Source organism: Crocuta crocuta, unplaced genomic scaffold (assembly GCF_008692635.1).
Source record: "Crocuta crocuta isolate KB4526 unplaced genomic scaffold, BGI_CrCroc_1.0 scaffold288, whole genome shotgun sequence".
Classification (NCBI taxonomy): Eukaryota; Metazoa; Chordata; class Mammalia; order Carnivora; family Hyaenidae; genus Crocuta; species Crocuta crocuta.
Genome location: NW_027532607.1, coordinates 404,653 through 432,266, shown reverse-complemented (window position 1 = coordinate 432,266; position 27,614 = coordinate 404,653). Strand labels below are relative to the sequence as shown.

General features: G+C 48.1%; 1 protein-coding gene and 1 long non-coding RNA gene across 2 annotated transcripts in view; one reads left to right on the top strand and one right to left on the bottom strand.

Annotated features, from left to right (window-relative positions):
• Positions 1 to 27,614, top strand: part of NSF (N-ethylmaleimide sensitive factor, vesicle fusing ATPase) — a 344,592-nt gene that overhangs the window by 105,161 nt on the left and 211,817 nt on the right. The gene's annotated exons all lie outside the window — the stretch shown is intronic.
• Positions 8,376 to 26,930, bottom strand: LOC144245024 (uncharacterized). The gene is made up of 4 exons (XR_013339134.1): positions 26,785 to 26,930; positions 11,851 to 12,058; positions 11,627 to 11,729; positions 8,376 to 8,917 (listed from the first exon to the last, which is right to left on the bottom strand). It is a non-coding gene; the product is annotated as an uncharacterized LOC144245024 (long non-coding RNA).

The following is a 27,614-nucleotide window of genomic DNA, read 5'->3' as shown; positions in this document are numbered from 1 at the left end:
CATCCCATTCCCCCCCTCACACGCCTCCCCCCACCCCCCCATGTGCTTCTGTTACAGAGAACACACGATTGCATTACAAGTTCTCAGGACTGGGCTTCGAATTCCCGTCTATGAGTTCATGCACCCACGTGATCACAGCAGTCCAGTCCAAACCCTGTGCCAGGGTTCCCCTGGGGGCCGTGTGGGGGACCCTGTGTCACCCGAAGGAGCATGAGACGGGGCCTCTGGGAAGCCACAGGCCTGAAGAAGAGGGTGGTCAGAGTTTCAGGCTCTGATTCCATTTCTGCCTGGCGGAACCGTTCAGCCCTGGCAGCCCGCTCCCCGGAGCCCTGCGGCCTGAGTCAGAGGGGCCGTCTCTCTCACCCCATCCTTCTTCAATTCCAGGCCGCCCCCCACCTGCCTGGGGCCGGGCCTTCCAGCTGGCCTCCACCCCCTCGCCCACCCACTCCTGTCCAATCTGTGCAGCAACACTTCCTCACAGCTTTGATTTGGGCTCCACTTCGCAAAACCTTCATCTCGTTCTGCATCTCCACTCCCCACCCCCAGAGTAGTTTCTTTAATCCTCTCTGCCAGGAGGCCTCTTTCCTCCCCTGCTCTGAGATCCTCTTCCACCTCAGCTTTTCCTTCTGCTCCTTCTCCCCTTTCTCCACCTTCTCCACCTCCCCTTCCTCCAGAAAGCCCTCCTTGATTAATTGGGAGTGGAGGGAACACATCCCTGAGTCATCTGTAATTGTCCGGCACCATCTCCCCTTCTCTGCACGCGGTTGGGGCCAGAGAAGCAGGCAGGGGCCCTGCCCACACACACTGCCACCGGTAAACGGCTTCCTTTTTGGAATTAGTCAGGCTCTTTCTAAAGTTCATACAGAAAAATAACCAAGCAAGAATACGCAGAAATCTAAAAAAGAATCGTGAGGGGGCCTAGACCTAACATCTATTTAAAATAGTGTAAAGCTATGGTGATTAAAACAACATGAATAGACAGACAGATCAAGGGAACAGAAAAAGAAAACTCTAGAACGAAAACAAATAGTAACAGCAATTTGGTCTGTGGTGAAGATGGTATTTCGGATCAGTGGGGGTAAGATGGGTTATTTATTCCATGGCATGGACCGACTGACTGGACAATGGAGCTGGATCCCGTATCACACCTTATACTAAAATAAATCTCAGATGCATTAAAGGCATAAACATTTTTAAAAAAAGAAATCCGTAAGATACTATTAAAACATACTTTGAAGTAATTTGGAGGAAGGAAAACCTTTCATTTATTTTTTTAGTTTATATTTTTTGAGAGAGAGAGCATGTTTGGGGAGGGGCAGAGAGAAGGCGGGACAGAGGATTCAAACCAGGCTCGGCACTGACAGCAGCGAGCCCACTGAGGGGCTCGAACTCATGACCTGAGCCAAAATTGGACAATCAACTGAATGAGCCAGCCAGGCACCCGGAAAACCTATTAAAATACATTTAAAAACCTAGAAACCATAAAGAAAAGGTTTATAAATCTGACTACATAAAAGCCAAAATTTCCTCCATGGAAAAAAAATCCAATAAGCAAACAATAAACTGGCATCTCTTAGCACAGGCAAAGGGACTGTTTCCTTAATATGTAAAGATTCCTCCATATCCAAGAAAAATGAACAACAATCCAGATGCAAAATTAGCAAGTAAAGAATATAAATGGTTCACAAAGAAGGAAGAATAGTTCTTAGACTCATGAAAAACCTTACTCATAAAAGAAATGCAAATTAGTCTACAAGGAGATAGCATTTTTTTCACCTAGCAAATCAGCAAAGATAAAAAATATTGGCTAACACATTTTGTATATTGCTGGTGAGAGTGTAAGTTGGTACAGTCTGCAGAAGAGGTAATTTGGCCATAGCATATCAGAATTAAAAATTCATATGCCCTCTGACCCAGGAATTCTACCCCTAGATATTTATCCCAGGGATTAAGCATCGAAGTGCATTTTTGCAGGGCTAGTGTATTGAGCCATCTCTCATAAAACAAACCATTGGAAAATGACCTGAATGTCTAAATAGAAGATTAATTAAAGGAATCAGCCTTAAGATAGAAGACCAGCAACCGTTGAAAAAAATGTAGCTACTCTCAGGGTGCCTGGCTGGCTCAGTCGGAAAAGCATGAAACTCTTGATCTTGGGGTCATGAGTTTGAGGCCTATGTTGGGTGTAGAGATTACTTAAATAAATAAAACTTTGTAAAACGTTTTTTAAACGTAGCTGCTCTAAAAAAAAAAAATGAAGCAACTCTCTATGTGCTGATATGGGAAGATCTTCAAATCAAGTGGAAAAATCAAGGGGCGAAAGAGTGTGGATAGCACGTTAGTTTTTTAGGAAGAATAAAAGTAATTTTCCCATGTCTGCCTTTATCGACATGGACAGTCTCTGGAAGGATCTGTAAGGAGGTGGGGCAGTGGTTGCCTGTGGGGTGGGACTGAGCGTGGGAAGTGACAGAGGCACTTCTCACAGGATACCCTTTTGTAAGTTCTGGATTTTGCTTTGATTCTAACCAATAAAATCATTAAAACAAAGCACAACAAAATAAAACAGTTCTGGGGCATCTGGGTGGCTCCGTCGGTTAAGTATCGGTTCAGGCATGATTTTGCAGCCTCTGAGTTCGAGCCCCACATCGGGTTCTGGGCTGACAGTTGGGAGCCTGGAGCCTGCTTCAGATTCTGTGTCTCTCCCGCTCTCTCTGCCCCTCCCCCACTGGTGCACTCACGCGCTCTCTCTCTCTCTCTCTCTCTCTCTCTCTCTCAAAAATAAACATTAAAAATATTAAAAAATAAAAATAAAGCAGTTTTTTTCTACAGTCTAATGAACTTTCCTGTCACGATCAACCCTTGTTTCTTGCTGGTCACGTGTTGTTCTTATCTCAAAGCCCACTCTGGGAGACCTCCAAATCTCAAAAAATTTTTTAAAAAAGAGGCACACATTTCCCACAGGACCCTACCCCCACCCCCTCGTAGCAGGTACATGAAGCCCTACCCCCCCGGAAACAAGTGCAAAAGTCTAGCTGTCCCCGCCCTGTCCTCCAACCCCAGCAATTTCCATATTCCCAGCTGTTTCAACATATGGGCAAAGTGAAGGCCTGCATAACACTTCAGGTTAGATTCCTCTGTGTGTGTGTGTGTGTGTGTGTGTAGGTGTGTGTGTGTGTGGGGGGGGGGAGGGGATGCTTCTGGAGGGAATGGGAAAAGGGAATCTAATTACATCAGCAGGCAACTTCCCAGCTGAGAAGAGCCTCGTCCCCAGTAAAAAATGAAACGGTTCTCATGGAGCCTGAGATGGCCCCAAGGCGTCTGGCACGGTTCGTGTTTGTCTTGGAAAGCGGTCCCTCCCTCCAACCAGCAGGTCCCAATCCCTAAACTCTCGCTCCAGCCACCCAGCCCGGGCTGGGATGCAGGATGGCAACGGAGGGAGGGGACACACAAAGACAGGCAGCATGGAGCTGTAAGGAGATTCTAGGCCGATGGTTCCCAGGCCTAACTGAGCATCGGAATCACCTGGGGAAACATTGAAAAGTACAGAGTCCCAGGGGACGCCTGGGGGGCTCAGTCGGTTAAGCGCCCGACTTCGGCTCAGGTCGGGATCTCGCAGTCTATGACTTCGAGCCCCGCGTTAAGCTCTGTGCTGGCGGCTCAGAGCCTGGAGCCTGCTTCAGATTCTGTGTCTCCCTCTCTCTCTGCTCCTCCCCTGTTCACATTCTGTCTCTCTCTCTCAAAAATAAACATTAAAAATTTGTTCATTAAAAAATACAGATTCCCAGGCCCCGTTCCACCTACTGAAGCAGATCTTCCACAGGGTGGGGCCAGGGATCTATATTTTAAAATATTTTTCTAGATGGTTCTGATATAGCGCATCTAAGTAAGAGGTGCTGTCTGGGGTCCCTGATCTAGGCCAAGCCACTTAGGGAGAAACTGAGGCACATAGAGAAGCAGTGATTCATTAGGTCACCCAGGGAGCTGGTGAGGAGCTGGTAGAATGTCACCCACAGGCAAGCCTGTGCCTCATGAGGATCAAACACAGAGCAAGACACAGCAGAGGTGCTCGGGAATGGTGGGCTGGAGGGCAGGGCAAGCCTCGTGCGTCGGCAGAGTAGGAGGTGGCCTGGGTGGAGGGGTGACTGGAGCTACCCTCAGCTCCAAAACCTTACATGGAGAAGAAAGGAGTCAACATTTCTTGAGCATCTACTCTGTGCCACACACCAGGTCACGCCACCTTTCACCCCAGCGTTCACGTCATCCTCGCCACCAGGGGGCCTCATTCACGCCCCGTGCGAACAGGAGCAGGCTGAGGACGGCCTAGAATTCACAAAGACCCTAAGTCAGTGAGGCATGGGGCTGGTCGCCAGCCCCAAGGGGTTTCCTCAAGGATCTACACCGCAGTGTGACTCACTTAGACGGTGGGTATCAGGCAGGGCTCTACATGGACGCCCAGGGGGCATTTGTATCTGCCCTGACACAGTGGCTTCTCACTGCTGCGGTTGCAAGCAAGGGCTTTGGAGCCAGACAGAGCCGGGCTCAATGCATTCTATTTGCTGTGTGACCTCAGGCAAGTTACCTAACTTCCCTGAATCTCCACATCCTCATCTTTAAAGGGGGACTAAGGTCAGCTCTCCATGGGGTGATTGGAAGAAGTCATCTCATCAGCAAAGTGTAATATTTGACAATCCTTGGGCTCTACTGACGTGCGAGTCACTGCACTGCACCCTCTACAACCATAACCTCCTTTAACCTCCACGACAGCCCTGCCCGCCGGTGATATCATAGCCCCATTTTACTGCTGAGACTCAGAGAGGTTAAGTAATTTGTTCAAGGCCACACAGCCAACCCAAGAGCCAAACCCAGAACTGGAGCTCCTGACCACCACACGTACAGCTGTCTCTGGGCACAGTGCTTGCTATCAGTAATATGAATAGCCTGCCACTGACCTCAGAGCAGATTGCAAAAGGGTGTGGGTAGGGGCCTGTGGGTGGGGAGAGCATGTGCTGGTCCCCAGGAAGCTGAGGCTGACGCAGGTCACTGTGGCCCAGTTAGTGGGGTGAAAATAGTAAGTGTGTGCTTAAAAAAAAAAAAAAAAGGCACGGTCCCTGTTTCAGCCAAACGTTCCTCCCCGCTGCCTTGGCTGGTCCCGCCTCGCCTTGTCCCCACCTGGTAGCATTCCATTTCCAGTTTCCGTTGCGAAGAGCGATGGCGTCGCCGAGGTGGGAGCCTGGCCATGTTATGAACACCAGGTGGGGACACGCTGGCCCAGCCTGGCCTCGGGCAGTGCAGACAACCAGGCAATGCGCAGAGGCCTGCAAAACCCAGACTGTCCCTCACTGCCGTGCGCTAATTGCTTTAATTAAGGTGCAGGGCTGTAGGTCAAAGGAGCACACGATCACGGGTGAGGCTTGTACACAGGATCTCAAATCAATTTATGATGAGGTCTCCTCTTACTGACATCAGCGGTTGGTTCTTTAGCCTGGGATGAATGCATTCCTGGACAAGAGCTTTGTCCTGAAGGAGGCTCCTGAGTGGAGTGAGGGCCTAGGGAAAGCTATTCAGAAGATGTGACTGGCACGTGGTCAGGGAGAACACAGCAGCTGGGGACCATAGCAAGGAGAACCTTGCTTTTTTTTTTTTTTTTAATGTTTATTTGTTTTTGAAAGAGAGAGGAAGAGTGTGAGCAGGGGAGGGGCAGAGAGAGGGGGAGACAGGAGATCTGAAGTGGGGCTCGAACTCACGAACCATGAGATCATAACCTGAGCCAAAGTGGGAAGCTTAACCGAATGAGCCGCCCAGGTGCCCTGAAGGTTCATTCACATTGAGAACTCTGGGTCATCCCCCAGCAATACTGAGACAAGCAGTGTGCTCCCCATTCTGCAGACGGGGAAACTGAGGCCAAGAGTCAGCTCTAAACCTGGGCTGGGGTCACAGAACTAAATAAGCACAAAGAACAGAAAGAAGTTTAGTCAAGACCCTCCCCTCCCCAACGTGTCTGCCAAGTGCTTTCTAATTCATGTTTTTACCTTAATACCTGCGGAAAACCTATAGCATAGGCGTGTTTACCATCATTTTACAGAAGAGAAAACTGAGGTCTGGAAAGCTTAAGTTCCTTGCTGGTAAGGGGTCTGTCTTACAACAAAAGTCACTCTCTTTCCCGGGTACCTCAGAGTCTCAGGTCGCAAGGCATCCAGGAATCTATACCATGTCAAACAATAATGGAATAAACACTACACCTTTTATGTTTGTGTGCTGCTTTTCAATTTTTTTTTCATGTTTATTTATTTTTGAGAGACAGAGCACGAGCAAGGGAGGGACAGAGAGAGGAGGAGACACAGAATCTGAAGCACACTCCAAGCTCTGAGCTGTCAGCATACATGGCCTTGAACCCACGAACTGTGAGACCATGACTTGAGCCAAAGTCAGAAGCTTAAACAACTGAGCCACCCAGGCGCCCCTGTGTGCTGCTTTCAAATGTTCATCAACCATTACTCTATTGGATAAAATATATAGTAAAATATAATTCAGAGCTGCTTTTTTATCACTGCATCTCTCCTCCTGACTCGATCCCAATCGACGGCTACAAAAAACAACCAGTAAACCTTGGGGGTCTGAGACATGAGTCGATGTTGTGAGAAGTCTGTCATAATGGAAAAAAAAAATTGCAGGAGCTAGCTCTGACCTCCCCGGCAGAAGCATATTCTGGAAGGAAAGCAAGCACTCTTCAAAGGGAATGGATTTGACAATGGAGGCGCCTGGCTGAGAGGCAAGAACACACTTCTCCAATTGGATATGGAGGCAGTGGAAGCGGGAGGGCGTATTCACCTTGCTGTGATGATGCCGTGTGACAAACAGCCCCCAAGTCTCCGTGTCTCATGCCAATGGGCTCACAAGTGCGCAGGCTGGCTGCAGTGACGTATCCCGGCTGTGGCTGGGGGTCAGCTCTGCTCCACACATCTCTCTCCCGGGACCCAGGCAGCAGGAGCAGTGACCACACGGGGCACACTCTTCTCAGATCACAGGTGGAGCCCCAGAACCCAAGCTGTCCTACAGGCAGATATAAGGCCTCTGCTTGGATGAGCCGTAAGTCACGTCCACCTACATTCCATTGGCAAAGTCAAAGTTGCTGACAGGGGCAGAGCAGTATAATCTGCTCCCAGCAAAGACGGGAGAGTAAATATCTACTGAGCGGTAATATATGGCTGTAGGATCATGACTTCCCTACTGCCGCCTGGTGAAGGAAGTCCTGGGGGACTCTTCTCGGGGGGCAGGTCCCAAGAGGCCAGAATGGAAAACCCACAGTAGTTTTAGACCTGGACACATGTGGCCAGCACCTAACAAGCATTGGGGCTGGAGGCCCTTCCAGGCCCTTGGCTGGGCCCCGTTCTGCACCCACTATGCCCTTTGAGTTATGGCAGCTTCTGGCTTCTCAGCACAGTAGAGCCAGATGCAGTCCCAGAGTCTCTCCCGCTCCCCTCTGCCCCATCCCTGCCCATCTTAGGGGACTCCTTCCCCACCAGCTCGTAAAACATTCATTTCCCCTATTCAAATATTTTCACTCTTTAGAATACTTATTAATATAGTATTTTAAGAAGCATTTTTTAAAAAATCACTCTTTGCCCCGGCTGGGATAGCAGTTCATAAATTATTGATTTCTGCTGGCAGGAAGTTAAGATTCTCTTCTTTCTTGAACAAAAAAAAACACTGCCCATCAAAACCACACTGAGATACCATCTCACACCAGTCAGAGTGGCTAAAATGAGCAAATCAGAGAACTCTAGATGCTGGTGAGGATGTGGAGAAACGGGCACCCTCCTACACTGTTGGTGGGAATGTAAACTGGTACAGCCCCTCTGGAAAACAGTGTGGAGGTTCCTCAGGAAACTAACAACAGAACTCCCCTAGGACCCAGCAATAGCACTGCTAGGAATTTACCCAAGGGATACAGAAATGCTGAGGCATAGGAGCACATGTACCCCAATGTTCATAGCAGCACTCTCCACAATAGCTAAAACATGGAAAGAGCCTAAGTGTCCATCAACAGATGAATGGATCAAGAAGATGTGGTTTATCTATACCATGGAATACTACATGGCAATGAGAAACAATGAAATCTGGCCATGTGTAGCAACATGGATGGACCTTGAGGGTGTTATGCTGAGCGAAATAAGTCAGGCAGAGAAGGACAAATATCATATGTTTGCACGTATAGGAGGATTAGGAGGAACTTGACGGAGGAACAAGGGGGAGAAGAAGGGCGGAAATGGTGGGGGAAAGGGAGAGAGGCAAACCATGAGAGACTCTTGAATGCTGACAAAAACTGAGGACTGATGGATGTGGGGGGAGGGGGGGATGGGCATGGAGGAGGACACTTGTGGGGATGAGCACTGAGTGTTATGTGGAAACTAATTTGACAATAAACTATTAAAAAAAACAAAAACAAAACAAAACAAAAAAAACACTGCCCTGGCTGGACTCGCATAAGGAGAGGCAAGGGTGGGGGTGTGTAGGAAGAGGGTCTTCCCCCATCCAGGGCTGGGGCAGGAAGAAATGAGTCCCCTTTTCTCTATCCGTAAATGGAGTTCCAGTTCCTGGCTTTCCTCACTGGGGTTTAGGCAATGGGCTTGGCGGAATTCCTGCTTTGTCTCTGGCCCGCTGTGCTACCCTCGGCCAGCTACTTGCTCTCTCTGAGTGGCAGTCTGTGCCTGTAAATGGTAGGGTGCCACCTGCAGCAGGGGGCCGTTGGGAAGTAAGGAATGAATGACGTGGGGCCTGAAGAAGTCACCATCATCCACCAGGTCGTAGTAAGTGGTAATTTTCTTCCTTCTCCCTCTGGTTTCAAATTCCAGCAGAATGGTGCACCTTGGTCTTGCAGCCACTGCATTCAGACTCTGGAATCAGCCCTGGATTGGGCCTAGGGCAAGAAACAGTTTCAGTCTGGGTTTAGCAGGGAGGCCCTCTGTGCTGCCTAGAGGCCCCCCGCAGGGCAATCCAGCATTGCCCTTGAGCCCGGCCATTCCCCCCCCCCCGCCGAGGTAGGAGTGACCTTGATCAGGGATTCTCAGCAGCACCAGCCGGTAGTCCGTGGGACTCCGCACCAGGGTGAGAGCAGCCACACAGCCTGACTTTCCTGCCAGCCTCCGCCCCAGCCTGTCGTCCCCAGGGAGCCCATTAGCATCTGAGACTCCTTGCAAGCCTTGGTAAATTAGGCTTCCTGCGTGGCAGTATTCACTGGAGACTCAGAGAAAGCCATGGAGATGCGGGGAGAGACAGCTGAGAGCCCCAGGGAGCGGGCCAGGACGGGTGATGAGCGGAATCTGCACCAGCCCAGCAGAGCGATCTGGGCATTTGACCAGTTTTTCTGGCCATCCGCAGTGGGCTGGTGTCCAGGCGGCAGGAGGTGGTGACCGGGGGCTGCAGCAGCCCCCGATCAATGAAGGATTTGGAGGCTGGGCACCCAGCCCTGGCCCAGGCACCCAGGAATGGATGAGTGCTTGGGCCAGAAACCCAGAATCAGGGTGCCTTAGCCCCCCGGGCAGCAGGACCCGGAAAGGCTGGAGTTCCTCGAGACAGTGACCCAGGGCTTGGTACATCATTTGCTCCTAAACATCAGGTGCAAAAGCTTTGAACTGGGTTATATAAATTAGGACAGATGCTCGTAATGCCATTCTTGGTCATCGTTCTGATGAGCTTTGTGGACAGGGGGAGAAGGGTTTGCCCTCTTACAGCTCCTGGGGTGGTCCTAAAAGAGCCCAAGGGAGGGGCAAGCCCAGGTAGTCATGGATGGAAAAAAATACTCTTGAGTCACTGATCTGGTCCACAGAACGAGGAAGAAACCCAGAAAAGTGAAAAGGCTTGGACAACATCACACAGCCAATTAGGGCAGAGCCCGCACCAGGGCCCAACCTCCAATCCAGTTCTTTTTCCATGGGTCTGTTTTCTCCACACCCACTTAGTCACGGTGGGCCTCACTCTTTCCACCTGCAAAATGGGAATAATTACACAGACTTTCCCACCCTAAGCTCTGAAGCTGATGAAACAGGGTGGGATCAGACAGTCACAGCAGTGCCCTTGGCTTGAGGTCAAGATCACCGAGGCTGCCCCAGGCTGCCAAAGACCAATACTATCTCGGGGGGGCGCCTGCTTGGAGGAATGCAAGATAGACTACCTTATCTTGACTTCACTCCTGGTGAGGGGCAGGGCTGGGGCTTGAGACCAGCTCTCCCGAATCCCAGTCTGAGACTACATCTGCTACAGTGGGTGACACATTCCTGGACTGATAACCTGTTTGAACAGCACTCAGAATTGTTTTCATTGGGGGCGCCTGGGTGGCTCAGTTGGTTAAGTGTCTGACTCTTGATTTCGGCTCAGGTCATGATCTCACAGTTCATGAATTTGAGTCCCACATCAGGTTCTGTACTGGCAGTGTGGAGCCTGCTTGGGATTCTCTCTCTCTCTCTCTCTCTCTCTCTGTTTCTACCCCACTTGTGCTCTCTCTCTCTTTCAAAATAAATAAATGAACTTAAAACAAGAGTTGCCTTCATTAGTTTACTAGTCCAGCTAAGATTTATTGAGCACCTTCTTCATGCCAGGTGCTTTTCTAGATATAGGAGGTATTGCAGTGAATAAAACAGACAAAATCCCCTACCCTCATAAAGCCTGCACTCTAGTGGAGAGAGATATCCAGTAAACATAGTAAATAAATAGAAGATGTAGTATATTGGATAGCAATAAGTAATATGAATAAAAAAATAAAGCAGGAGGGGAGAATAAAAAATAATGGGGGTGGGGTGATATTTTAAAGTAGTGTGGTCAGGAGGCCTCCCTAAGAAGCTGATATGTGAACAAAGACCTAAAGGAGGTGAGGAAATTGGCCATCCAAATATATGGAAGGAGGCTTCCATATGAAGGGAATAGCATGTGCAAAGGCCCTCAGGTCAGTGATGGTCAATCCTATGTGTCTGTCACAGCACCTCCCTGCTCTTTTTCCTTATATAGTTTGGCATCCTCAGAACACTTTTTCCTCCTGCTCCTTTCAAGGTGCTGGCCTTGAAGGTGTAGCCGCCTACAGCAGTCAGGATAATATCCCTCTCCTCATTTTCCAAAAAGAGAAGCCACACAGGCGATTGCCATGTCCAGTAACTGAGATAGACTCTTAAGAGTCTTTCAAGGCAGACTCTGATCCAAAACTCGGGCCAGGACACCAGCAACTAGCTCCAAACTCCTCTGATAGATGTAGACCCAGTACCTGGGGGAAGGGCACTGGTTTAAGATTCCCTGAAATTTCTGTTCACCAACCATACTGGCTAAGAAGGGCTAAAGGGGCCAAGACAAAATATACAGGGAAGTGGCCAAGAATGCAGATGGGACAAGATCCAGAAGACAGCACCATACACATGGACAACACAGAGAGAGACCTGAGAACGGTAAGGCCATCAGGCTAACATCAATGGGCACCAACTGCTCCCTCCCCAAGGCCCCTGGGTTTCCATATTTCCTTGGCAGGTAAAGATGTGCAAACCCCTTGCCTTCACCCACATTCTATTCTCTTCATTGAGTCATATTCTCTTTGTCATCTACTCCCACTCAGAGTGACTCACTCATGTCAACAGACCCAACATACTTTCCCCATCCTTCTTGCAGCTCCCAAGACTGGCCGCTGGTGCAGACGGGGCATGTAGGAACAGGGAGTGGTGAAACACAGCACTTCCTCACTGTTGATGCCACTGGGAAGAAAGAAAGAGAAAGACCCGGAAGAGAAGGGTTTTGGATTTCTGTTAAGGCAGTTTAGCATCTGAAAATAGGGTAAGAACTGAGGCTGGAGGCGAGAGGTAGGAGATGGCTTACTCTACATGGCTGCCGCAGTTCCACTTCCCATCCAGATATGACTGAGCTTCCCTCCAAGAAGAACCCCAGACTCTCCTCCAGGTATCCATCCCAGCATTTCCTCTCCTGTCCCCAGCCATGCCAAATGTGACAGCATTTCCAAGGATGTGTTAGGGGTGGTGTTGTAACATCCACTGGGGCCGCAATCAAGAATAACAAAAGTGATGGACTGAAAGAAAAAAAAAAAAGCATTTATCTTCCCCAATCCAGTATTTACCAAACACTGAAGCCCCATTCTCTTTTCTCCTGGCAAGGAAATAATTACACAGCCTGATAGCCAGTCCCTGGGGTCTGGGTTGAGTTAGAGCTAATTACCAATTGCTAATAAACATTGAGTTAATTCGCTTGACCAAATTAAAACTAATTTGGATCAAACCATAATGACCTAAATGAAATCCATCTCCCTTGTCTTCTCCACACGTATTCACACACTCACACCAACTTATGTCTGGAGCCCTAAAGTCCCCCCAAGTTTAAGAGTCCCAGAACAAAAACTCAACCCACAGAGACCCAGCATCAAGACCAACACCTCTCTTGTTCTTATTGAAGCAACTCTAGACACTAGCATGCAATATCGTGGTCATCTGTCCACTCCACCATCCTGCATCTCACCACATACTTCTCACACTTTCCTCACCTGGCCCACTGGAGCCTACTAAGCTTGCCCACACCGCAGACACATTCGACTTGCCAATTACAGCTTTTGTCTTTATGATATATGATTATCTCCATTTCTCACAAATCTGGTTTCAATGCCTCTTCTAAAAGCTTCTCTTGGAAAACCTTGGGTAATCTTTATCACATACTGAATTGGGGTTTATGTCTTATCTCCACCTTCCCATCTGCACCAGTCTCCTCCTGGTATCACTCAGTCCCTTCCTGAAGCCCTGTCAATGAATCCTTTGTTTATAGGAGTGAAAATCTATTCTTTCTTGTCTTTCTTTTCTCATTCCAGGGTGGTGAGGCTTTGGGGCTGGTCACGCCTCCTGCCTTTTCTCTTGATAGTTAATGGAAATGAAAGGAGCTTGTTAGTAAGGCTGATTAAGTTCCCAGGGGAGACATGGGTGAAGGGTTCCTTTAAGGTCCACATTGTCTAGCCTAGATCTTTGCAGAACACCAAATAAACTCACATAAGAATAAAAAGTATGGGGGCACCTGGGTGGCTCAGTTGGTTAAGCGTCCAACTTTGGCTCAGGTCATGATCTCACAGTTTGTGGGTTCGAGCCCCATGTCAGGTTCTGTGCTAACAGCTAGCTCAGAGCCTGGAGTCTGCTTCAGATTCTATATCTCCCTCTCTCTCTGACCCTCCTCTGCTCATGCTGTCTCTCTCTCTCTCAGAAAAAAAAATCAAAAAAAGAATTAAAAGTATGCCCATAGATAGAGAATTCCCTGAGTATTAGCTCTCAGGGAGTTGAGACTTCAGGGATTAGGTAGATAGATGGATGAAGTATATATGTGCCCAATGTAAGTAAGAACCAAACCAACATGTTCTGATTCAGAAACTGTGAAGATGAACCAGCAAGAACCCTGCTCAATCATCTTGTCAGTTCCTCTTGTTTTAAAAGAGAAACTGGGGCCAATAGACATGTGACCTGCCCCTCATACAGCAATTTAGTCAGGGATCAGTATATTGGTCTGATGAAATATCAGCTTTTCCCATTTCAATGATAGAGTTAAAGCAGTTCCTTTCCTCTGTGAGCAGTGGATCTTCCCAAAGGTACTTTCTGGAATAAAGGTGCAGACAGGCTGCCTCCTCCTGTCCATCCTGATACCCAGTGGGGTAGGCAGGGAGGTCCCTAGCTAAAGAAGGAGTCCAAAGTTGCAGCCTCTCCCCTTTCAAGGCAAGGGGTGGGCACATACTGGGAATGGAGAAGGGGAATGAGCATAGTCCCATCATGCTCAGGTCCTGACAATGCTGAGGGTAGAGGAAGAACTGAGAAGGGACAGCATTCAGCAGTGAGCCTCTGGAGCCTCCTGCTTACAGGATCAGCTGGGTGTGACTGTAACAAGCAAGGGTTGAGAGACCATGGCCATATGGTCTGGGGATGGGCATCCAGACAAAAATTGCCCACCGATCCTTTTTAAAGACATAACTAAAAAGCCAATCACGTGCTTACATTTCAAACATAGCATTAGCACCTAAATTTAAACTGCTGCAGTTAGATCAACTAGTTTATATCCAAGACCTTTAGGCTTTAAATACTCTAGGGGATGCTATGGTGACTAAAGAAAGAACATTTCATTATAAAGTGGATTTTTTTTTTCTCTAAAGGGCACAGACCCTAAAATGGGGCTTGCTTCAGGGATCACTTTATCAAGACAGCCAAAACCTTTCTCCCATGCAGTTTTCTGAGACCTGTCATTATATGGACCATTGAGGATTTTTCCTATGTTTTCTCATGAGGGTGTTTTATTGTCTCCAACTTGATTAAAGGACTTTTTATGGCAGGAACTTGGTTCCTTATGTCCTTTGGGTTCTTCACAGTACACGGTTGAGTGCTGAGACTCAAATAGAAGCCCAACTAATTATTTCTGAGATTGTTGTTCAGCACCACGGACAGAACCTCTCCACCTCTTCCTCCCCCTTCCATGCTGTTTTCTGTTTCTCATGTCTCTTTCCTGATTTCCTTCAATGCCAAGCCTCCAGCTGCCTCACTGAGGGCTTGGCTCCGCTCAAATCTGCCATTTTCTTGGGAGCCTGCACAGGACCCAGAAGCCCCACCATGACAGTTGGGAGTAGAAATGAAGGGCACTGGAAATGAGGGACCTCACAACATTTCTTGTTTTGTTTAGAATGAAACCATTTCAGTCATGTGCTCCAGCCAGAGCCACAGACCCAACTCCCCTAAGAGCTGCAGATACCCTTCCCAATAATGCTGAACTTGGTCTGTGGTCATGGGATTACAGGCCAGCAGAACACCCAGCCACCTGGGGCAATGCTGGGATAGAGTCCGGGCTGCACATGGACTGGCATGAGAGGAGACAGATGGAATAAAAAACATGCCTGGACTGTTAGTGGGGAGGGAATCAAAAGCTGACAGTTGGGAGGGCAACCTCAATCATGAGAGTCCAGGAGAGTCTGAAAAGCCCTGGGCAAGGGACAGGACCAGAGACCAGCAGCTGAAGCACCCAAGGACAATAGAAGTTTCAAAGTTGGGTGAGATGGTAGGCTCAAGACAAAGGCTACAAATAATACCATGGGGCTAGGAACTTCCTAGAAGGACTTCCTCCTGCTCAATTCTGGGTAGAAGTAAGTCACTTTAAAGGGGAGGAGAGAAGGTGTGCCAGTGGGAACACAATAGAATTTTCAATGGGCAATAATCCAGCACCCATTACAGATTAGATCGTGCCATTCTAGAGCTAGAAAGAGTAATCTTGGCCGTTCAGGATAACTTCAAAAATCCACTCATTTGTTACTGTCTCTGTTATGAGGGATGCTCCGCAAGCTGACATGAAAACAGTAAGGGCCACCACAACACAAACAATGATTCTATTAAGTTCATTTCCTCTCCTCCTTCTTTCCACATTCTGCCTAGCCTTTAAGGCCCTCTTGAAATCCTTCCTTATCCAGGAAGACTTCTAGGGCTAGAGTCATCACAAGTGCCAAACATGTGTTTGCTGAATTAATGGACAGCCCTGGTGTTCACTGGATTTGATGATCCTAAACCCAACCCTGGTTGAGTTACCCGGGAGACACTCTAAAATGGAGATTTTTATAAAGGAGATTTATGGAGGGTACTTTGGCATCAACAACCAGGGGTGAGGGCAGGGGGAGAGAGTGAAGGAAGTAGAATTGGGCAGAGAGAGGAACTGAACTGATCTGAAGTTTCAACAAAGTTCTTAGCCTATCCTACAGAGATCTCTGGACTGATGTGACCCCTCTGAGTGCAAAGAGATGGGTATTTACACCCCCATATCCATAGTTGGATTATTACACTGCCATCAGGAAGCAGGGAGGTGGAATGACCTTAAGTAAGATGGCGGTTTTAGCTGAGGGCAATTCCTGGAAGGGACTCAGATGAAAGTCATCTTCTACCAAGACTTGCAGCAGCTAGAGGAATGAAGACATTGGTCCTGCAGGAAGGATCAGGGTACCCACAGCATCCCCACTACATATACCAATAAACTTGGAAAATTCTGAGTGGTGGTGGGGGGCATATATCAGAATCCCTGGAGGGGACATAGTTTAAAGAATTGTCCAAGATGGTTAAAGACCATCTTGACACAGACCAGCCATCCATCCTCCATCATAGATCATCATGATTAGACATTGTGGATCTACTCCAACTGGCCCTGAGACAAAGGAGGTGATTTGCCCAGGGCAAATGGCTATGCATCTGTAGGCTTCTCTTCATTCTGGTATGAGCCTCATTTCCCAAATGAGTACCACAAAAGTAGCACCCATGCCTTATCTGCTCCCCTATCCCCTGTAATGAACAAAGCCTAGCACACACATGTTCCAGAAAAGATTGGAATGTGTTGGGGGAGGGGGTGGAAGTGAGAGATGAGGTCTGTGTGTCAATAAATGCATGCAGAATAGAATTGGTTTTTCAAAGCAGTTATCATGGGTAGTCATGGCCTTTGTGCTGTGTATACATGACTTAACCTGATGAGCAAATCCCTTGATTCTTAATTAACCTTTTCATTTGAACCTCTTGACCCAGCAGCAAATGGAGACTGGTAAATTGGAAATGACAGCCTCACCTCCCCTGTGCCCCAGTGTGGCCAACCACCTAGGCTGGTAATTACCTTAGCCAAGGCTAGGAACTTTTTATGGGCTGATGAACAAATAATCTCCCACTAATAGCTGTGATAACCACAGAGTCCATTCTCCCTTCTCTCCTTCCATGAAACCAGAGGGCAGACTGTAATAATATTCTCTTCTCTGTGTGTGTGTATGTGTGTGTGTACATGTGTGTATGTATGTTTTCTTTTAATAAAAAGAGACCATTTGGACTAAGGATGAGGAGAAATAGCATAAGGAGGAGGGAGACATTTGCCTACAAAAACGTCTGTCCCCCAGGAAAAGCCAGATGCCCTGTCCATGTCCTTTAGCAGACCTGGTGAACAGCTGATATTTCTGGAACGTGCTCCTTAGTGGATGTCAAAGCAATTTGGAAGGCTGGCTCCTGGCCCACAGTCACATGGAGAGAATGGGGAGGTGTCAGCAAAGTCTTTAGCACCCAGGGCTTCCAGCATAACAGCAAGGAGCATCAGAGGGGAGAGGGGGAAATGGATGGGACAAGGAAAGGGAGACGAAGAAGAGGATGGGAGGAAAATGCGGGAGAGGAAGCAAAGGTTAAGCACAGGGTATTATAGGGGGTCTGGACATGGAAAGAAGGTCCAAAGGATGGCCTGGGTCCCTGCTACCTCCTGAGGTGGCTCATTGTTTCTGCCTGGAGTGTCCTGCCTGTTCCACCCACCTCAAAATATAACAATAATGGTAGAATCACTTACAGAGTGTTTACTTTGGGCCAGGCCTGTACTGAGCACTTTACATGCCCACAGTATCTTGAGTGAGCCTCAAACAACCCTAGGAAATAGGCACCAGTTCCTCCATTTTACAGATGAAGGCACTGCAGCACAGAGAAGTTAAGAAGCTTGCCCCAGGCTCACACAGCTAGTTTGAAATGGAGCCAGGCAGTCTGACTCCAGAACCCCATCCTTGACTATTCTGCCCAACAGCACACCCCTTAGAGCTCTGGGTACCTTTCCTATATGTGCCTGATGAAAGGCATTGGATTTGAGTCCCAGGTTTGCTACCCCACCCCCCTACCTGTGTAACTGTGAGCCAGTGAATCTGCTTGTGCCTCAGTTTTCTTATCTGTGAAATTGAGAATCTCTGTCCTGCTTACTGCACAGAACAGGTGACAGGTGCAGGCATCTAGCGGGGTAATATTTGTGAAAGCCCTTTGTAAGTCCCGGAGACCTTGCATATGTCCACGGGCATTCTCCTCCTTCTTCCCTTCCACTTTGTGAGCTTCTGCAAGGACCACGGATGGTTCTACATTGTTTATCTGAGCCTCTCTCACACGTGTTGGGCACCCAGGAATTGTATGCTTCCGAGTGAAGAAAGAAATAGGGTACCCAAACCCTCTCTCTTCCCCTGCCTCCTGCCTCCTTTCCCCCTCACCCCCTCTCTTTCCTCTCTCTCCCCCACCTCCCCTTTCTCCTCTTTCTTCTCCCCATACCCAACCTCTTCCTGGGGCTCACACTATAAAGGGAAGACATCTGTCCCTCTCTTCCCAGTCCATCCCACACTTTACTTTGAGATCAAATTTTCAAAAGCACAACTAGGACCACATCGCAACCTGCTCAGAATCCTTCAATGTGCACAGAGAAAGTCTGTGCTTCTGAGCCTGGCAGAAAGAACCTCTCAATCTGGCCCCAGCTCTTTCTTGACCTCTCTTTTCATGATTTTTCCAATCCTCACTCCTGTCCATTTCTTCACTTGTAACAACCTCACAGGTAATGGACTTAAGATGCCCGATGGGTGGTTAGAGGTCAATAAATGTAATATACTGAGCAGAACATTCCGTGAGGACTTGCTCTGCTATTTTGGAATCTCCCCTGAGGTCCCAAAATTGTGAATTTCAGGCGCAAAATACCCACACATTCTTTTTTTTTTTTTTTTTATTTTNCCCCCCACATCCATCAGTCCTCAGTTTTTGTCAGCATTCAAGAGTCTCTCATGGTTTGCCTCTCTCCCTTTCCCCCACCATTTCCGCCCTTCTTCTCCCCCTTGTTCCTCCGTCAAGTTCCTCCTAATCCTCCTATACGTGCAAACATATGATATTTGTCCTTCTCTGCCTGACTTATTTCGCTCAGCATAACACCCTCAAGGTCCATCCATGTTGCTACACATGGCCAGATTTCACTGTTTCTCATTGCCATGTAGTATTCCATGGTATAGATAAACCACATCTTCTTGATCCATTCATCTGTTGATGGACACTTAGGCTCTTTCCGTGTTTTAGCTATTGTGGAGAGTGCTGCTATGAACATTGGGGTACATGTGCTCCTATGCCTCAGCATTTCTGTATCCCTTGAGTACCCACACATTCTTAAGGGAGATGCTGGATCACCCAGGCAGGACGTGCTCAGGCTGGCCCCACCCTGGCTCTGTGACCTCAGCCCCATTTCGCATCCCAGCCCGTGCAGAAGGGGAAGCTAGAGACTGACTGAGGCACTTGGAGGGAGGTGGGAGTTTTGGGACATTGTAGCTAATGGTGAGGACTGAGGTGACTTGCACCCACCCATCTCCATCTCCCCAAGCCAAGCAAGACCCCACCGTGGAGCCAGAAGGAGAGATATTTTGACCCACAAGCCCTCAGAGCTCGAACACAGAGACTAGGGCCCAACTCACCCTGAAAAAGTCTCAAGTCAAGAGACCACTGGCTCAGCCTATGTCCTCAGATGAACGAAGACAGACTGCTGAGCAGGAAGCCATATCCACTTGCAGAGTTTAGTGGAGCAAAGATGCCAGATTTCACCAAGGACTGGGTGGATGCAGGGGGAGGGGATGGACTAGGGCTGTGTTGAGGGGGCCCACCCAAGAGGCCCTGAGACCACCTCCGGGCAGAAGGATGCTACATGGATGACATAGCAAAGAGAGAGCGGGACAAGGGAAGGAGCTAATGGGGAGTCACAGAGTGGCCAAGGAGCTGTACATGACCCAAGGTGTGAGGACCCGAACTGATTACAGCTAGCTGTTACTACCTTTTCCAGTACAAATTCTCAAACCTCCTCCTCAGGAGGGCTCCCGGCTAGACTAGCTTGCCCACTACCTTCCTCCATACTGAGTGCTTTTCCCTTCGCTTACACTCATTCCGCTGCCTGGAGTGCCCTCTTCACTTACGTCTACCACTTAAAACTCAGTCCATTTCTTCAGGGTCCGGCTCAGTCTTGTTCCCCTGATGAAGCCCTCCCTGATCCAGCCACCCAGACACCCATCCTTCCTGGGAATTTGCTACTTGCGGTAGCATAGCTAGTTGCCCACTGCAGTATTCATTGTCCTCTTTAAAAAGAGAACTTCAGGGACACAAGGGCAGCTCAATTGGTTAAGCGGCTAACTTCGGCTCAGGTCATGATCTCATAGCTCGTGAGTTCGAGCCCCGCGTCAGGCTCTCTGCCTGGAGCCTGCTTTGGTCTCTGTGTCTCCTTCTCTCTCTCTGTCCCTACCCTGCTCATGCTCTGCCTCTCTGTTCCTCAAAAATAAATAAATAAATGTTAAAATAAAAATTAAAAAACAGGGGTGCCTGGGTGGCTCAGTTGGTTGAGCATCCGACTTTCGCTTGGGTCATGATCTCGCGGTTCGTGGGTTCGAGCCCCGCGTCGGGCTCTGTGCTGACAGCTCAGAGCCTGGAGCCTGTTTCGGATTCTGTGTCTCCCTCTCTCTCTGACCCTCCCCTGTTAATGCTGTCTCTCTCTCTCTCAGAAATAAATAAAAAGCATTATAAAAAATTTTAAATTATAAAACAAACTTCTCTTTTAAAAAAATAAATTAAATAAATAAAAACAGAACTTCTTGGTTTTAGCTGGGCACATTGCCATTTGGGATAAAGAGTGACTTTCTTAGCCTCCTTTGCTGCTAGGTATAGCCAATTAGATATAAATGACAGTATTTGGAGCCAGCTTCTAAGAAACTTCCTTAAAAGGCTGCCAGTATATGTTTTCTTCTTTGCTCCTTCTTCCTTTCACATGCCTAGAATGCAGATATAATGGCTGGAGGTTTAGCAGCCATTTTGTACTATAAGGTAACTTTGTAGAATAGAAGCTACATGCAAGGATAATGGAGCAAAAGATCTATCCTGGGTTTTTGACACTGTAGACTGCCCTACAAGTTCTGGACTGCCTTCTTCGCAATTTAATCGAGAGAGACAACTTGTTTAGGCCACTATTATTTTGGGTTTCCTACAGGACGCAGCCAACCTCAATCCTAATTGATACATGCTTAACTTGTAGATCCCAAATCACAGCATCTCGGTCAAACTCTTTTCTCTTCTAACCTGTGACAGCTCTAGTATTGTAGTTTTATACTGTCAATCAATTATTCATAGTTACCTGTAACTCCCATCTCTCTAAATATAGCTTCTATTGTATAGTGCTTTTCAAAATTTTTATCCCTGAGCTTATTTAATTCTGCAAAGAACGCATTACTTCCTTGTTTTTACAGATGTAGTTCTACAGGTTCCTTGGCGACCAAAGTAGGCCAGATACCCAGGCCTCCTCTCTCCCAGCCCATTGCTGTTCCTCCCACTTCACACCCACAGCTACTGGAACTGAGTTTCTGGATTCATCCTCATGTTTTTTCCATTCCAAAGAACATGAACATTTTCTGAAAGAAGGCATGCACACAGTAGGTGTTCAATAAATATATGAAGCCCCCCAAATGTAAGCAATTCATCCAAGCTAGTTTCCAAGATACCTCTAGACCAGGGGCTGCAAACTATGGCCCGCAGGCAAGTCTGGCCCACAGTCCGTTCTTGTACAGTCCATGAGCTAATAATGACAGTTTGTATATTTTTAAATGGTTATGGAAAAAGGACAAGGACAGGAGGAAAAGAGAAAGGGGAAGGAGGAAGACAGGAACCGATGACAGAGACCGCAGTGTCCCGCAAAGCCTAAAATTATCTGGTCCTTTACAGGGAAGTTTGCCGCCCCCTGGGCTGGACCGTCTGTACGCAGCTGAGGTGTCATCCACAAGCAGCACCTTCATCAGCTGCTGTCCCCCAGCGACACAGTTCCCCAGGGAGCCTGGACAGCCTGCCGTGAAGGATGCGGGATTAGTCTGCTCTCTCGAGCCAGACCCGACGCAACCCCCAGGGCCTCACTCCCTGCAGTGCCAACCTCCTTCCGGGCAGATGGGAATGAATTTCTCTCCCCTCCACCACCTCCACCCAAAGACTTGGAAGCCTTTCTGATTCACTGGTCAAATACTCCAGCTCAATTTGATTAAAAATTCATTGGCTTCTCTTTCCTGTAAAAAAGAATAAATAAGTGAGCAAACATCAGGGACTGAGGCTGTAAACTGAAGTGTGAAAGCCCAAACAGGCTGAAACCATTACAGGGAAAACCGTCAGCCCCAGAACATTTCTATTTCCAAAAATACCAGCCTTCCAGAGGGGAGGCTGAACTGGTTCCATTTTCCAGTATCCCTGACAGCACATTCCCCAGAAGGGTCCTGTGATTCACTAAGGATATATTTCAGTGGTTACACGAATGGGGTTTGAAGTCAGACTGAGTTTTGCCAGCTGTGTGTCTTTCACTGAAGCACTGAACTTCTCTGAGCCTTGGTCTCCTCATCCATAAAATAAGACTTTAACCTTCGTCTTGTAGAATACACAATGCACCCAGAGCAGTGCCTTGTCCTAAAATACTCAGCAGAAAGTGTACATTTGGTATTATTATCCTGACCAGCCTCAATTTTTCTCTCTTTTTATCCCTCCTCAGTCACTTGCTAAACCCCATCCTTGAAGGTAGTCCAACCCCCACCCACACACACACACAACTTGGCCGTCTTCTTTCTGGCCAGGTCTTTCAGCTGGTCAAAGTTCAGCTGGTGCCAAACCTTCCTTAAACTGGCTCACACCACCATCCTCCAAGCCTCCTGCAAGGGGTCCGTCTCCCTTCTTTTCCTGCTTCTCCCTCAAGCCAGCTTTTGGCCATTTGCTGGCAAATAATAAATCTAGAGGCTGAAAAAATAAAATCCATCTTTCATTCAAGGAAACATCTCAAGAAATCGATTCTTCCCTAACCTATTTCTATCTCCTGAACTGGGCCCATGGTAGGTGATCAATGAGTATCAGCTGGAAGCCTGGCCAGGAGAGAGGACAGTGAGCAGCTGACCGCCAGGACGTCCCTGCCCCGTGATCGATGTGAATCCCAGGAACCGCTTGGACCCAGACCCTGGGCCAGGCCCAAAGTCATCTAGTTGGAGAGCTGCCTGATGCAATAGAAAAAAAAATGTGAATTTGGAAGGGAGACCTGCCTGATTTGAATCTCAGCTTCCTCTCGGGCTCTCTGAGTGTGCTTGGGCAAGCTGCTTCACTTCTTTGAGACTTAATTTCCTTATTTATAAAGTGAGATGAGCCTATAATGAGATACAATTCACACTCACTAGGATGGCTATAATAAAAAAGACGGATAATAACAAGTGTTGGCGAGGATGCAGAGAGATTGCAACCCTGACGCACTTCAGGGAGAACGAGAAATGGTGCAGCCACTTTGGAAAATAATCTGGCAATTGCTCAGGAGTTGACACGTAGAGCAACCACATGACCCAGTAATTCTATCCCCAGGTGTATCCCCAAAGAAAGGAAAACATACGTCTGTACAAGAATTTGGACACAAAGGTTCATAGCTATATTATTCATAATAGACAAAATAGACAACCCAAGTGTCCATCACCTGATGAATGGACAAGCAGAATGTGGTACCCTCGTGCGATGGAATATTATTTGGCCCCTTAAACGAAAGGGAGCACTGACCTGCTACAACATGGGTGGGCCTCAAAAACATGATGCAAAGTGGGAAAAGCAGACACAAAATATTGCATATTGTAGGAACCTATTTATACGAGACGTCCAGAATAGGCAAATGCTTAGAGACGGAGAGTAGATGAGTGGTTGCCAGGGGCTGGGAGGAGGGGGAAAGAGCGTGATGAAAATGTTCTTTTGGGGGCGAGGAGATGTTCTAAGATTAGCCAGTGGGGATGGATGCGCCACTCTGTGGACACACTATGAACCACTGAATTGCACTCTTCAACAGGGTGAATTGTAAGGTATGTGGGTTTTAGCTCAAGAAAGCTGTTATTTCGGGAAAGTGATAGGTAGGGGCGCCCGGGTGGCTCAGTTGGTTAAGCATCCGACTCTTGGTTTCGGCTCAGGTCATGATCTCACAGGTTTGTGGGTTTGAGGCCCGTGTAGGGCTCTCCACTGAGAGGGCAGAGGCTGTTTGGGATTCTCTCTCTCTTTCTCTCTGCCCCTCCCCACTTTATGCTGTCTCTGTCTCTCTCAAAAATAAATAAATACTCCTAACAAAATAAAATAAAATAAATAAAATAAAATAAAATAAAATGTGATGGGTAGGAGTGCCTGGGTGGTTTAGTCAGTTAAGGTTTGGACTCTTGATTTTAGCTCAGGACATGATCTCATGGTTTATGGGTCTGAGCCCCATGTCAGGCTCTGGGATGACTAGGCAGAGCGTGCTTGGGATTCTCTCTCTCTCTCCTTCTCTCTCCCCCTTTGCTGCTCTGTCTCTCTCACACACACACAATAAATAAGTAAACTTAATAAAATGTGATGGGTGGGGCACCTGGGTGGATCAGTCGGTTAAACATCCAACTTTGGTTCAAGTCATGATCTTGTAGTTCATGAGTTGGAGCCCTGCATCAGGCTCTGTGCTGACAGCTCAGAGCCTGGAGCCTGCTCCGGATTCTGTGTCTCCCTCTCTCTCTGCCCCTCCCCACCCTCTCAAAAATAAATAACCATTTTTATAAAATGTGATGGGTAAGGCCACCCCACCCACTTTACAGGGTCATCCTGAGGCTCAGAGGAAGACGGGTCGTGCTCCAGGGCTCGGGACGCAGAGTCACCCTATTATAAATAGGAGGGCCAAGGCCATAGGCCTTCATACGGATGGAGCCATTTCCTGCCCTCCCTTCTTCCCTGCTCTGGCTCAGGACCCCTCAGGGAGAGAGTTGCTGAGGAGGGACACTGCCATCTGGCAAGGCCAGGAAGAGGTCTGGGCCTCCAATATGTCTGCCCCAGAGCCAGGGAGGCAAGAAGTATCTCCTGTCAGAGCCGCAGACCAGGAGGGACCTGACCCTGCCAGAACGCTCCTTTGTGTCCACTGCTGCCTCTCCCCTCACTCAGAGAGCATCAGGCCCCGCTTCCTACTGGAGCAGCAAGGAGCCAGCTAAACCTCAGGTTTGGAGGAACTGAAAGCAAGCTGAGGAGAGCAGTGCAGACCATATTCTAATGACCATAATTCAAACCTCCCGCGAACATCAAATGCTAACATAATAGTAATAATGATGATGACTAATATTTAGCAAATGAGCATTTGCTACCTGTCAGGCACTACGCTGTGCATTTACATGTAGTGACTTCTTTAACCTTCACAAAGATCCTACGAGGCAGGGACATTGTGAATCCCACTGTATAGATGAGAAGATGAAAGCACAGAGGTTTCAAGGAAACTGATCAAAGTGGCACGGCTAGAGATGGCAGGGGCAGGACTTGAACCCTGGCACTCCGGTGCCACTCTCTATGTACTGATCCCTTCTGTTAGACCGTATAAACGCTACAGGCTGCACACAATGGAAGATCAAGGTTATTACTAAGACCGGTCAATGCCCCCCGCCCCCCTGCCAGAAGGAGGTCTCAAACTTCATCAAGCATCAGAATCATCTGGGGCCTGTGAAAAATACAGAGTCCTGGGCCCACCCCAGCAAAAGGGATTCACTAAGGCTGGATGGCCCAGGAATCTGCATTTGTGACCACTCTACCCGGTGACCCCAATAAAGGCTATTCAGGACATACTTGGAAACACTCGGCTTCTCTGAATCAAGACCCAACTTTGGGCCTGGCCAACTGGATCTTGGGCCACACCACACTTACCCAATGTCATTGTCCTCATTCAAGTCCCAAGCCCTCCACAGGAATAGCAGCCCACTCTGGTTTTCCCTGCTCTAACCCCTCCCCCAGCCCCTTATGGAGGGTCCTGCTTCAGAAACTCATTGTAAACTGCTTGCTATTTCTACATCAGTGTCCAGGGCTGCAGGACTTTCTGATGAACTAGATCATCACAAGTGCCTTAAATGTAAAACATCTTCTTTTATATTCCTCACACATGTCCCCCACAGCTCACAGTAGGTCAGCACTCAATAGAGACCTATAGATTTGGTTACAGATCTCAGGTGCCAACACATTCTTATTTCAATGGCCAACATGTCATATGCTCAACTGGCCAGTTCAATGGACTTGGTCCAACTGTCTGGCTTCTTCCTCTACAGAATCCAGGCGCTTTCTCTATACCAGGTGCCATTCCACCACTTAAGGTCCAGAGGATGCACCCTCTCTGAGGGCCGACATACCCAAACACAACTCTCATTCTAGTACAGTGTCCTTGAGTCCAATTTTACCCCCCAGGGGACATTCAGCAATGACCAGAGATGTTTTCATTTGTTATAACTGGGGGTGACATGGCTGCTGTATTCTAGAGGGCAGAGGCGAGGGATGCTGCTAAATATCCTACAGTATATAGGACAGACCCCCCACAGCAAAGCAGTACCCAGCCCCCAAAGAATACTGCCAACGTTGAGAAAGTCTGCTCTACTGGGAAATGCTAAGCCCTACAGCAGAGCAACTACAGGTGTCAGGGACCTAAAGGAAGGAGCCAGCAGCCTGCAAGGGAGTAAGAAGCGGATGGAAAGGGATTCGCAGCAGAGGTGCTTAATACATACACATCGATTGCTGAACAATGGATGGGGAGGGTTTTACCAGACAGAAGCAGAGGAGGAAAGAGGCAGCGTTCTTGGCAGGAAAACGTGAGAGTATTTGGCACGTTTGGGAAGCTACTGCTGGATATGATGTGACCAGAGCGCCTGGCACTCGCTCCTCTCATTCATTCATTCCGCACTGTCGCGTGCCATCTTATTTTCATTACCCATTTGCAAACTCATCAGCAAACTCTGTCCCCAGCAGAATGGAGTGGTCAGCTCTGGCCCTGAACCATTCCTGATTCCAAATCAGTTATCTCTGAACAAATGAGGTTTCACTTCAAGGATGGGACAGGTTGAGCTGAATGTGGCCAGTTAGCTCAAGAGGTGAGAGCTATGAAAACACAAGGTGCTTCAAAGATTTCGGTGGCTTGATCATAAAAGGCTAGTACCTGAGGTGTCACGTCTTCCTTCCCAGGACCATAAACGAGCAGTGTCTGCTCCGGCAAATGAAGAAGACAGATTTTGAAGAATGTCTGTGCTTCTCAAAGTTTAGGCAGAAATGAAAATGCATTCCAAAGTAATTCTGAAGGAAAAAAAAAAAAGAATTCTGGAAATATTTGTCTCTTTAGGAAACAACAAAAACAACAACCCTTGATGGCCTTGTTGTTTACTTCAAATAGCTATTTTCCTGGATGAGCTCAGTCTCAGCCTCCCTCCACCCCCCTCACGTGCCCCTTGCTCTCACTCTGGCTTCTCCATCTCTGTCTCTCGTCACAACAAGTGTCTGTGTTGTATCCATGTCTCCCTGTTTTTGTCTGCATGTTGTTTCTTTGAATGTGGGGTCTGCTGCTCGTGGTCTCTCTCTGTCTCTCTCTCTCTCTCCCTGATTTTGATATTTGCCTTATTTCTCCTCATATGTTTCTGACTCAGCTGCTCTCCCCCTCCCCCATTCCTTGAACGTCTGTCCCCCTTCCCTTCATCCTCTCTCAGTAACTGGCCACAGTATGTCCCTGAGGTGTGTTTTGATGAGGGGTTGTGTTTGCCAGAGAGAGGGTTACATGCTCCCCATTCCTGATTTGTAAAGGACTGATTTGCAAGAGACTGTAACCTTTTCTCTTTCTCTCTCCCCCTGGCTCCCTGAATGAAGCTGCATTTTACTTTCATCTTCCTCCAGTGATTTATCTTCCCAGTCTGTGGGCCATGCCCTTGATAGAAAACAATGAGTTCTCCACCTTCATTTTACTGTAATTCAGAGAAGAGCGGGCCCAGGTGGTGCGCA